General features: G+C 27.1%; 1 long non-coding RNA gene across 1 annotated transcript; it reads right to left on the reverse strand.

Annotated features, from left to right (window-relative positions):
- Window positions 1–7,983: 7,983 nt before the first annotated feature.
- Window positions 7,984–8,685, reverse strand: LOC112679871. Its single transcript, XR_003148262.1, has 3 exons — window positions 8,577–8,685; window positions 8,307–8,503; window positions 7,984–8,241 (listed from the first exon to the last, which is right to left on the reverse strand). It is a non-coding gene; the product is annotated as an uncharacterized LOC112679871 (long non-coding RNA).
- Between the last annotated feature and the right edge of the window lie 4,557 nt (window positions 8,686–13,242).

Here is a 13,242-nt window from a genome sequence, read left to right on the forward strand (position 1 = left end):
GTCAAGCATTTATAAACGGATGTTACGGCAATGTTACAGTTGAAATCTTCGAATCGTATGTACATACGAAATTTGTGGAATCGTTTATGTTTATAAATGGTTGTGAAAATCACGATTCCGCAATTTGTTGGAATCGTTTTTCACCAATTATTTTATGATCACAAATCGATTAGGTAAAATTTTGAAATATTCCCTCCTACACTTGTCGGGGGAATATATCATCGTGTCTTTGTCGGTATGGATTCATTGATCTTTTGGCGCACTAATTTACCGTGACTATGACTATTTAATAATTGTAATTTATAATGTTAAATAATATGCGCGTCAACAGAGACATCGAGGCATATCTGGAACGCGTCCAGCCATTAAAAACGTAACTTTTTAATTCGTTGTCGATTTTAATAATATTTTCCATTACCCCGGGGAAATAAATCACTCAGATTTCAAATTTAACGTATAAATAGTTGAAAATCCAATCTATGGGTCATAATTACGTGTCGGAAGTTTATACGTATATAAATATATATTTATATATAGGTATGGATACTATCAAATGCAATTATTTTCTAGCATATTTACATATATTATATATTATATATTATATACATATATATATATTTACATATATCGAATAATGCGCGTAAAGCGTAAATGTCTTCATCGATTCAAACTATTGCAAACGGCGATTTACATATTTTAATAATCTTTAAAACTTTCAAAATATATTAAAATCCTTGCTCTAGTTGCCAATGATATGGTGAGTTTGTACATATATTGTACAGGTAGAGTGGTGCAGGTAAATAGCACGTACACCGCAATCAGATAAAAAGTCACCGTCACATTCTTTAACTTAATATTTTGCTATTAACTCGGAATAAATCTATAGTATTTGTTCCAAAACTATCTTCAAAGCAGTACCATCTAAAGATAGCAGATATTTAGATAGCAGTGCTATCTAAAAACTGAAACATAATAAACACCTATATAATTTAAAGGCTTAGATTTATCAATCAATGCACTTATTTTGTTAGTCAAGGTTAAAAGTTTTTATAAAAATTTAAAGTCTTAAATTTTAATTAAAATTAAAAAAAAAAAAGTCTTCAAAAGTTGCTCAAATTCTTGCAGCTCACAACAACATTTTAAATAAAAAATCAGAAATTATATTGAAGGTTGATGATTATTGATTAATCGATTCAGAGACAGAAAATAATGCTCAATATAAAGTTGAGAAAACAAATTTATCATATACTGAGATACAGTAGTAAATATAATAAGTAGGTAATGATGATAATAATAACACATTAGGATTATTTTACGTGCTCAAGTCGATACCACATCTTTGTATTATTTTGTTTCCATTCGTGTTGGAGTTATTTCAGAAATATCGGTGAAAAATGTCTTGCATATGTTTTCACATTATTTTAAACTATTATAACAAAACAAAAAATCTTCATTTGTATTTTTTTATACTTTTACAATGTTTTGTAAATATAATTTTGTAGGTAGATATGTTCGTGCGATTTATGTGTGCATTTTATAATTTGAGATAATGTACTTGTATTTACTCAGTTTAACTGGAATTTTTTTTTTCAGTAATTTATCTGTTTTTATTATTAAGACTCTTTAAATGTAACAAATAATACCGGGCCATACGAGTGTATTTATTTTTTATTTTATTTTGTTATTATCCAGGACATCAATGCAAACTAAAGAACCAAACACTGTAAACAACTATAATGAAAAACCCTAAAGTAAATACACTAAAATAATCATGAAAATGTGAAACGTTGAATTGGTAGAGTATTGTGTTACCCGTGCTGCACCACTGCATATTATAATACTAGATAACGTTTTTCTGTTGACTCAATTTAACTAGCCTGATTAATTTATTCTTTCGATAATTTAACCGCATCCGTTGTTAGGATTCTTCAAATATTTAACAAATAATACCACACTAAAAGAGTAAACACACACTAAATATCTTAAATGAAAAAAGTCAATGTAAATACACTAAAAGAATCAAGAAAATCATGAATAGATAGGTATGTTTTTGCGTTTCTGCTGATCGAACGTTAAATTAGTATAATTATTATATTGCCTGTGGTAAACTGCTGTATTATGTAACATTTAGATGCAGTGTTGTTTTAAGAAAAATACTTTCTTTAGTAAACTATTGATTGTCGTTCTACAATAAACAACAATCTATAATTTGTCAACAGTACCTTAATAATTATTAATTAAGATTCATCGGGTTCTAAAAAAATGAAAAGTTTTATACTATTTCAGAAAAGTGTTTTTAATTTATTATTACGTTGTTAAAGTAATTTCTCTGTATTCAGTCGTACGGATTAACACGGTTTTTTTTTTAACAAATTTAGAACTATAGTTTTGTTATGATTGTATTACATGATAAGTTACGAATGGACATCAAATCGCTACTATTATACCTTTATGGGTTCATGTAAAAATAAATAAATAAAATTAAAATGTGTAAATCTTGATATCCACTTTCACATCTACAACAACATATAGTCTTGGAACATTGATGATTTATAAAAACGTTGTAATTATTTATGATTCAGTAACAGTTAGGTTAGATTGGGTTAGGTTAGGTTACCACAATGGTAATTAAAAAAAAAAAGTTTTAAATATTTCTTACGATGCTTCGATTAAAGTATAAAATAAAATATGACATAATCCCGTATGAGTACAAAGTACATAGGTACCTACGTTTTGCACGGCGGATATTGTATTATTATTATTATTATTTATGTCCATCATGGATATAATGGTTTCCCGAGTAATGGGCTGCAGTTATATATAATTTCAATTAATTTAAAACATAGTTGAAAAATAGCTAATTTAGCTAAAAATTAATGGACGATTACTCTTGTCATAACTTTGTTAGATTAATAGTCTCATATGAATGTATAACAAATTAATTTAAGTTCATTGCTTTGTTTTGTTTCTTTTTTTGCGATCGCCGTGCAAAACCAGGTGATAAATCTGTTGGACGGTAGACGTCATCGCACGGCGACGTGACAGTGAAACATAATATTTTAATTGAACATTTCATTTAATTATAAGAATTTACGTTTAATTAAATATCAGAATAAAAATGTACATCATCGTGACGGTGTAATTACATTTTTAATTAACCATCGTTGTTAATGGGTTGATTGCTAATCGAATGTATAATATACATTATATATTGTATATATATTATATACATATACAATATTTATATTATACAATTACACATATATATATACAACGAGTGATTGTATCGGTCTATAATAGTGTACCCATCTGTATTTTACATTAAGATATAAGTAGTAGCGTAACTGGGAAAAAATGTAGGGGGGAAATAATTTATTAACCATGATCAAAATCCTAAGCCCCTTTGTTTTAAATATATTTGTATTATATGTATTTTATACATTATACAGAATACCTGAAAAATGTATTATAAATTAAAGTGATACTTACTACTTTGGGCGTCAGTAGTCTTTTTAAATTTTGATGACATGAAATTGAACAATGTCTGACGTTTATTAGATATTTTTTTGATATGTAATTAATAATTATAAGCAAATTACAGTAGAAGAATAAGTATGTAATGAATAATAGAACAGTATAGTCTTACTTTCAGTAAAACACTGAAGCACACTATCACAGCAAAATTAGTGCTCGATGTAGTGAGAATACGGAGGGATGGCATCCCTCTACTTTTTTGTATTTACAGTTTTCATCCCTCTACTTGTTTTGTCTGAAAAATTATTAAACATAATATCATTATCAAATTACCATGTCCGTTATCAAATAGTAACTCAGATTTAAATTCGCTTTAAAAAATGTATTCATTTTAATTATAAACAATTATGTCTGATAATTTAGATAATATTATAATAGCTCTTGTTTTAGCTATTTATTTTCTTGATAAAATGAAGAAAAAACGAAAGCAGAAGTTTTGGGCTAATGAGAGATTGCAAAAGCGAAATAAGTATAATTGTGAAAATCTGTTATCTGATCTATGATTAAACCAATCTGAAAACTATTGATTTTTTTTTAAGAATAAACGAGTCATGCTATTATGAACTTTTAACTTTAGTTACTCCATTAATAAAAAAACAAAATACAATAATGAAAGAATCGATTTCAGTCAGCCAAAGACTTTCCTTGACTCTGCGTTACTTAGCCACTGGTAACACATTTGAAGATCTCAAATTTATTTTATTCATTTATTTTTATTGACAGTGGGTCAATAAAAATCAAATATTTTTAATTTGTTCAATATTATTGATCAATCCTTCAAAACTGCCAATACATGATCAATATTATTGATAATATCAAATATTGATCAATATTATTGACCGTATATGGGCCGCTTAAGACTTGTATTTTAAAATGATATACTTATTATTATTTTTATATATAAGAAATTATTTTTTTTCGGTAAAAATAATTGTTTTTAACATTCAGGCCCGGGCGCCCGGCTTATCGTGTTGTTTAGTATAAGCCGTTTCGCAATCCGCATTATACCCGTATTTAGAGCCACGTACTAAGATAATATACTTTATGTGAACTATAAAAAAAAAAAAATATAGGTACACAAGGTGTGAAGAATGTTATGATGATATCAGGAAATCTGAATTGTAAGACATCTCTCCACTTATTTTGTGCCATTTCGACCACTGAGCACAATGTAATGTGGAAATAGGTATGTAAGTATAAACAAGACAAAATAATATTTTATCAGTTGTGGTTATTGTAATTTGTTATTGATCTAAAAATAACCTCTTGTTCCTGTAGTCACAATCACGATTTCAAGATAATAATATTAAATCGTGTTCATACCATATACATATATAAATAATATATTGTTTATACCTATATGACTATAGTTCATATTCCATGCAATGATAATATTATTAATAGATTATTTTTGATCCTAATCTAAATAATGTGATTATTACAATAACTCTTACAAGATAAATTTAAAATAAAAACTTCTATACAATTACTTGACTTATCTTATATATATTAAGAAAATTAACAATACAGTTTAATTTTTGGACTATACATTATAGTCGAACATTAAATATATTATTACGCATAATACTTAAAAAAGTAAATACCTTATACTCAACTGCACTCGAAGATGATCTCTGATGTGAATATGTTGTCTCGCCAATTTCATTATTTTTTTGAGGATCCATCAAGATTTATTACACTATAATTTTTATCTACTTCGGCGCTTAATGGAATTGATAAAGTTATATCCAAAAATTGAAACAATTAATAAACATTAAATTATTTAATGTAAGCCAATTATTGCTCTTGACGAAACATTAGTTGAATGAATTACATAGTTTCGTTTGTGTTGCGGTTGTAAGGTAGTATTAACAAATTAAAATTTCACAAAATAATTAGGTATGTTAATTGACCAAGGTAGGGACATCGATTTTTTCGGTAAACGAACAGCGATAACTTAACAACGATAATAAAAATTCCAAAACGACCGTTCAGAGGAAGAGTTACAACTTGAATGATTACATTGTTGTAAATAGAGTTTACAATTTTTATGAAGAAACTTTAGGTAGTTGCATATTTGTTTGGAAAGTACATTTTGAATTGCATTCTCGTTGGATCATAGACAGATATTTGGTTTCATCTGTGGGGGCTTAACATTTTTGTCTTATTCATTAGCGGCAACAAATATTTTTAGTCGCTTCCGACGCTTCCACCAACTAACTGTAGTGCTACTTTATTCTAGCTGAGACACCAAATATATATATAGGTAATAGGAACATAAAAAAAAGCTACTAAATTATTTTTATTTTAATTGTATATATCTATTTTTTTTTTGTGCAAACATATTAACAATTATTTTAGTATTAATAGATTTAGAAATTTCTTTTTCAATATATAGAGGTGTTGTTGAACCTTTCCTGCAGCATAGAAGTTCGAAGCCAAGTTTTTATTCTACACATGGCCGTAAAACTCCTTTCACAAGTAGAGGAACTTATAGAAATTGTTAAAGCAACTTGAAATAGTATATAAATTAAGGAAAGTCTGTTTTATTAAAACCTTTTTCACACAATTTAAAGTTATATAATTTTCATCAGTAGACTGCAATATACAATTATTTTCCACTTCTATTTCTGACTGTAATACATCTTTAGATACATTCATCAAATCCTGAAAAATATACAAAATACAAGTTCACTTTTAACAAAATTAGAAAACTAGAGCATAGGTAAGTAAAAATTAATTTTCAGAAACCGATACGATACTTACTTTATAATGATCTCAAAGACTTTCCTCAAAGTTTAATTGAAAAAATTGATCAACAGCTGTAGCCATCTGGAGGCTTTCAGTAGAAAATCTTTTTTTCAGATTTATCAAGATAGCATCAAATACAGGAAAGAAAGCATTTTTTCTAAAATAATCTTCAATGGTTTCAAGTATCATTAATATTTTGTTCAGCACTTGTAATTGCAGTAGTATCAAAATGTTTAAGATTGTATGGCTCTTGTCTTTTTATTTTGTATCCTAGTTAAATAAATATTAACTTAAAATTATTATAATTATAAATATAATGTGTTCATTAAGTCTTACCTTTAGATGGCGTTTGTATTGATACATCATTGTCTTTAACAAAGATTTTTATTTCACACCAAAGCTTAGAAAAATACTCTGTTGTTCTAGAATTTTTAAAAGTCATCATCATACCTTTAATAATATTTTTAGATTCCTCTAAGGTTGCATTTTTTTCTTGACATTTGTTAGAAACAATATTAATATTAATTAATACTTTATGTAAGATAAATAAATAAACTATAAATCATCCACTTTTTAAATTTGTTAATATACCTAAAACAAAGATATTAGAATTTAAATACTTTGAATCATTAATTATTACTTATTACATTATACCAATTGTTTCATTTACTCCTCTATCATCTTTATTTTCAATTTCTTCTTCTAAAGCTTGAATAGTTGCTTTATAACTGTTTTTAACACTCTATATTTCGATAATGGCAATTCCATCTAGAGTCACTAAGTCTAATCATTGTAGTATGTTTTATTCCTAGTTTAGTTTGAATCTCAGTTAATTTTTGAATTTTTGACGAATGAGAAAAATGTACGTACAGGGATTCTAAAGTGTTGAACACATGCCTTGTTTCCTAATATTAATATAAATAATAAATAAAATCATGAAGATCTATGATATATTTAAATATTCATTACCTTTACATATTTACACATATCAATTACAATGAGGTTCATTTTATGAGCCATACAGTGGGTATAAATAGCGTAAGGATATTGATTTTTTTATTTTATTTTGTAGTCCGTTTAATTACCAGGCATAACATTTGCACCGTCATATGACTGAGCAATTATTTGTGGTTTAGAACTAAGTTTACACTTTTTCAAGTACCATAATATGTAATGATATAAACTTTCAGCATCTTGATTCTTAGAACAATCTATAAAACCAAGAAATCTTTCAATAACATCTACATTTTTAACAAACCTTTCACATAATGTCATTTGTTTTTGTTTGTTACACCTATAAATTAATTTTATAAAAATAAATTAAGAAGTCCATGTATAAAACATAATTTATATTTCACATTGCTTCATCACATATAATTCCAAATACCTCAACATCTTCAATATCTTTCACAATTATTTCTTTCATAACATATCTGCACGTATATTTATAAGTTCATCTTGAATTATATGACTTGAGTAATTGGTTTAAAGATTAATTTTTTTTTCTAAATTCCTCATTACTTTTTGCTAACAATTTACATAATTCTTTAAAGTTTCCTAAAAATGTATTAAATTTTTTATAAATAATTATTATAATTAGATATTTTACATTTAAGATCATTTAAGACTATTAGTAATATTAATTATTAGTTATTATTTTAATACCTTGATTTAAAGAATCTTTTGTCTCGTCGTATCTCCTTAAACCAATTCCTAGACAACTTACAAATAAAACAATATCAACTAACATTTTCATATATTTTTTATTACTTTCAACTATCAATGAATGCTGAGAAGATATTTGAGAATAAACACTACCAGTTTCTTTTGTTTTCTGATATGCAGACCATTTAATACATAAACCATACATGTAAGATGTAAATTACTTTTGGCATATGCATCAAATGTATTGAGTTTACTTTTATTCCCACCTTTAGATCCACTAAAAACACTCAACTATAAATTATAATATAATTATGTTAATAATTATAATTAAAAAATTATAAATAAAGCATAAATACCAAACACATAATTTTTTCCAATTTCTAAAACCAACTAAAAAGCTATCTTCAAAATTGCCACGTTTTCTAGTACAAAAGTTTCTACAAAGCAAAAAAATTGAATCTTTTGATATACTATATTCAAGCCATCCATATGTTTTGTAATGCTAATGATTCAAAGCGCGATTTTGTGTACCAAATCTAGTTAGTGGATATGACTGCAATATATTTGATTTAAATATAATATAATAACTTAAACTATGTTCAGTGTTTACCTACATTTGTACTTACTGTTAAAATTGGTCGCACATGGCCTGTTAAGTTCTCAAGTCGGAAATGACATTTTTATCTACAATATTTTCAACACTTTTTTGTGTAGTTATATCAATGTTTAAACCAATATTTAAATATTTATTTTCAGATTCTAGTGTTGTTGTTGACGAGGAATTAGTAACAACTAATTTTTGTTTTTTAATATTAAAGACATCAAACATTCTTTTAGCCATAATTTAATTAATTACAATTTATAATTTAAAATTAATTGATTAATTCAGTTAATACATCATTCACATAAATAATATAAAATTATTTTGTTTATTTATTTAACACGTCACTTACGGATAACCATGAGTAGGTATTAAAAACAAAAATAAAGGCGATCACCGTATACGATTATCTCTTATGTATGCGTATACGCTCCAAAAACAATCGATACTAATGCTGTGGCGAGTTGCAACTTGCATACCTATTTATAACTGTACAGGTATCGTAAACAAGTTCTAGAATATTCGCGATTATCAATATATACCTACAAAATATGATTTTCCCAACAACGATAAGCCGTGAATATTCCAGACCATTCTCATATCTCAACAAAATGAAATAAAAATTATAAATATTGAAACACATAATTTTTTATTTTGATGTTTACATTCTGGGGGGCTTAAGCCCTCTCAAGTCCCTTCCGATATCCGCCTATGGGTTGGATGCAAATTCGATCCATAGTACGCAGGTTTCAAACGCAAAATAATTTTACATATCTCGTTATTTTCTGTAGGAGTTCGCATGTTTAAGAACTTTTAAATGCATTTTTCATGGATTTAACTAGGTACGCAATTTTTTTTTTCAAATTTATAGTTCAACAAAAATTATTAGACACATGACGACCAAAATTCTACATTTTATATCTTTCGACAAAACAAATCAATTCATTAATGGTTATTTTAGTATTGCTTCTATTGCACTTAATAATGATATTATAATCTCCGTTTACCGAGAAATCGGTAATGGGTGTCGTCGATCGGACCGAATTTATTTCCATCTTAATTCACCGAGGCATTATGGGCCGATACTACTTATTACCGATAGCCGATATACCGATATAAAACCATTACCCAACATGATAATGACAAGTAAAAACCAAGTTGATTTTTTCATTTATTACATAAAAAATCATCTCTTTTGGCAAAAACCATGAACCGATACTAAGAATTAATCCGATATAGACCGATATTATATAATAATAGCATTACATTATTTTAGTGAGTAAGCGGTTTTATTTGCAAATTAAATAACAATGTTCCTTTTGAGTATAAACAATAAAACTAAAATTAAACACTAGGTTGGCGAAAATGAACGATTTATAAGGCAACGCAGTACACTGATGGTGTCGCGAACGAAGAAAAACGAACGTACTGACGCGTCGCGTCGGTGTATGAGTGGGCTCACCGTTGCGACGTTGGAGGCGAACGCGATGGAGGCACGGTACCCTAACCAACTGCGTCACATCGATAAGAGAGCACTGTGGTGGTGGACCACTCAGTACCATAAAAATCATAGGTGCAGGTGGTGCACAGCACTGGGGCCCGCAGGGTCAAAGGGCCCATAGCAGATAGCCGTCAAATATTTCGTTAATTTAATTTGATTCATGAATATTGTATTACTATCTTGTATTTCATTTTATATAACAAAAATGTAAGTCTGGTCCGTATTATTTGGAATTGTTTATCTAAATATTGGGGAAAATACTATGCCTAGAGTGATACAGATTACTTTTATATTTTATTGTAAATCATGTTGATAAAATCAATAATCATATTATATACTTTATCTTTGAAGTTTATTCTAAAAGATTTTTTAATAATAAAATATACCCAATAAACAAGTGTTTATTTTTTTCCCCGTGCACCTAATTCATGAAAATTGTATTATATTCGACAAATCACATAGATATTTTTCAAATTTTTACTGCGCATTATACCACGTATTGTTTTTATTAACGCATTCGTGTTCCTACGTTTATTATCGCCTGAATTTCTGAGCCTTGCTTTTTACCACGCATTAAGATTAAATCTAATTTATACCATTTTAATTCATGATTATTACCGAAGCATTTTGTTTCCTAACGATCGTGCGCCGTCACTACGATAAAATCATGAACACGTTTCTCCGCCAAATACGTACAAGCGGATAAAAAAAGTTTTGTTTGGTACGAAAGTCCTCTTAAATGTAATTTTTCATCAGGCTATCGTGTCAAACATCATGCCACTGGCTCGTAGCAACTATTTTCTCGCCCCCGTTAGACCGATTGGATTATATATTGAGATGTAGTAGACGATCATGTCTACATCATATTACCAATTTACCTCAAATTATAGGTCTCTCTCTGGTTACGAATAATAATTAAAAATACGATTGTTAACAGAACAAAAAAAAAAAGTGTTTAGACCAGTGTTTTTCGGGTTATTACATTTTTTATACTACAAATATAAAATATTTAATATTAGATTATTATAAAACGGATCATAACTTATCAACAAAGACAACTATAAAACGCTTTTTTTTTTTACATGTTTGTAAAGAAGTAAAATTGAAAAAGTAAAAAACCTAAACTGGGTAGGCATTATATTGAGAAAATCATTTGAAGATTATGTTACCTCACCATGTCAGAATTGTACACAAAGCAAATAGGTAGGTAAGACGTCATGTAGATGGATTCAATAAACCATTGGTGTTTTTTTTATCTTGAATCTTATCAACGCCAGGTATCGATTCACAGCACAATTGATAGTTGACACTTAACTATAAAACATATGAGGCACAGCCTCATTGACATTTACATGTACCATTTTGTTCAATACAATAGATATCAGTTTTCAAAATCTATTTAAATTTAAATACTGCTAATGAAACACTATGCATGAAATACAATAGGTACTATCAGTAATAGGGAGTCAAGGCACATAAAATAACCATGTACATATCATTCAAAGTTTAAAATATATTTTAAACGACGAATGAAAAATGTTTATTAAAAAATAAAAAATAAATTTACAAGTTTGATGTAGGTAATTAAATACAAGACGAAAGAAAATTAATGAAAGGAACTACAATTTGCCATTAATATTTTAAGGACAATGAACTAATTAAGAAATGAAAAAAAAATACAATATTCGATAGAGATCTAAACATAGGATTAGTTATTAATTCTAAAGCATATAAAAAAAAAAAAATAATAATAATAATAATAATAATACAGATAAGCTTTTAAGACTGTAAAACAGTTTTGTGATGTTATGTATTACATTTTTGTAAAATTCATAATCATGAATCATGCACTTGAAGCTGTGCCGCAATAACCTGATGTGTTGCGTGTGTCAATGGCTCCAGGCTATAATAGGGCCCAATGATATTTGACAAATATGAAGAAAGCAAGAAAATAAAACCATTTTGTAATAATTATTATTAATGGAGATTGAACAATAATTGATCGATTATGTTTTGTACACATTATTGTATGTACATCAAAGTTTCTTATATGGTCTGTATAATCGAAAATTCAAAATAGTTTGGTTACAATTAATTAATGGAATGTTTTCCCTACAGAGTCCAGAAAGGGGGGGGCAGTCATTTAATTTACACATGGGCCCAAATCAGTGTAGTTGCAGCACTGAATTGAAGTACAAAAGAATATTTATATTTTATACATAATTATAAAAATGTATTTATAGAAAGTTGCAATTAATCATTTATGCTGTTTACACATTTAAGGCACTTTCAAATTTAAATTTGGTAGATACCCAGTAAAAAATAAGTGAAGTTATGTTAATACCTATTGAAGAGTATAAAGAGTATAGATTATTTAGGATATTATAAATAATATTACATTATAACATTTTACATTAAGTATAAAAACTAAAAATATGGGTTTGTGTTAATTTTAAACAAATGAAAAAATATAAAAATATAAAATAAAATATTAAACAGTAAATTATAAAAATAAATTATACCTATTTCATTATAAAGCAAATATCACTGTTACATATTGTGACATTAATATTTTTTTAAAATAAAATTTGTTAACAATACCAAAGATTATTAAATTATACATAATTATAAATTCTCTTAAATAGTTTGCACAAAATAACGTTCACAAATATGTTACATTAACTTTTGTTTTTGCCAAATTATTGTCAGAAGGTAAACTCTGATAATATATTTATGAATAATGTTAGCAATAATCAAATAAAATTATGTACAAATATTTGGGGCTCGTTATTTTACATATGTTATGATTAACAATGTAGACAATTTTGATGCATTATTGCAATGGTTTCATTTTGGTGGCAGTATAATGATTAAATCTAAAGGGGAGAACAACTTTACAATAAATAAAATGGTGATTTATTTAACTAGGTGACCATGTGTATCTTCTTTTTTTTTTAATTTACAAATTTTGATATATTTGATAAAGAAATAATGGCAAATATAACTGTGGTCAGAATATTTCATTTATTTCAAAGTTGCCATGAAAATCTTGGCTGAGGAACTTTGAAAAAATTAAGATTTCAATTATATAGAAAAATGGTTTGCAAAATATTGAATATAACATAAAAATATTCTTCAAGACAGTTAAACCACTTTTTGACTAGTATACACTTTTTTTATATATCATTTT

This window comes from Sipha flava, unplaced genomic scaffold, assembly GCF_003268045.1.
Source record: "Sipha flava isolate LNK unplaced genomic scaffold, YSA_version1 169_pilon_pilon, whole genome shotgun sequence".
NCBI classification, from domain to species: Eukaryota; Metazoa; Arthropoda; class Insecta; order Hemiptera; family Aphididae; genus Sipha; species Sipha flava.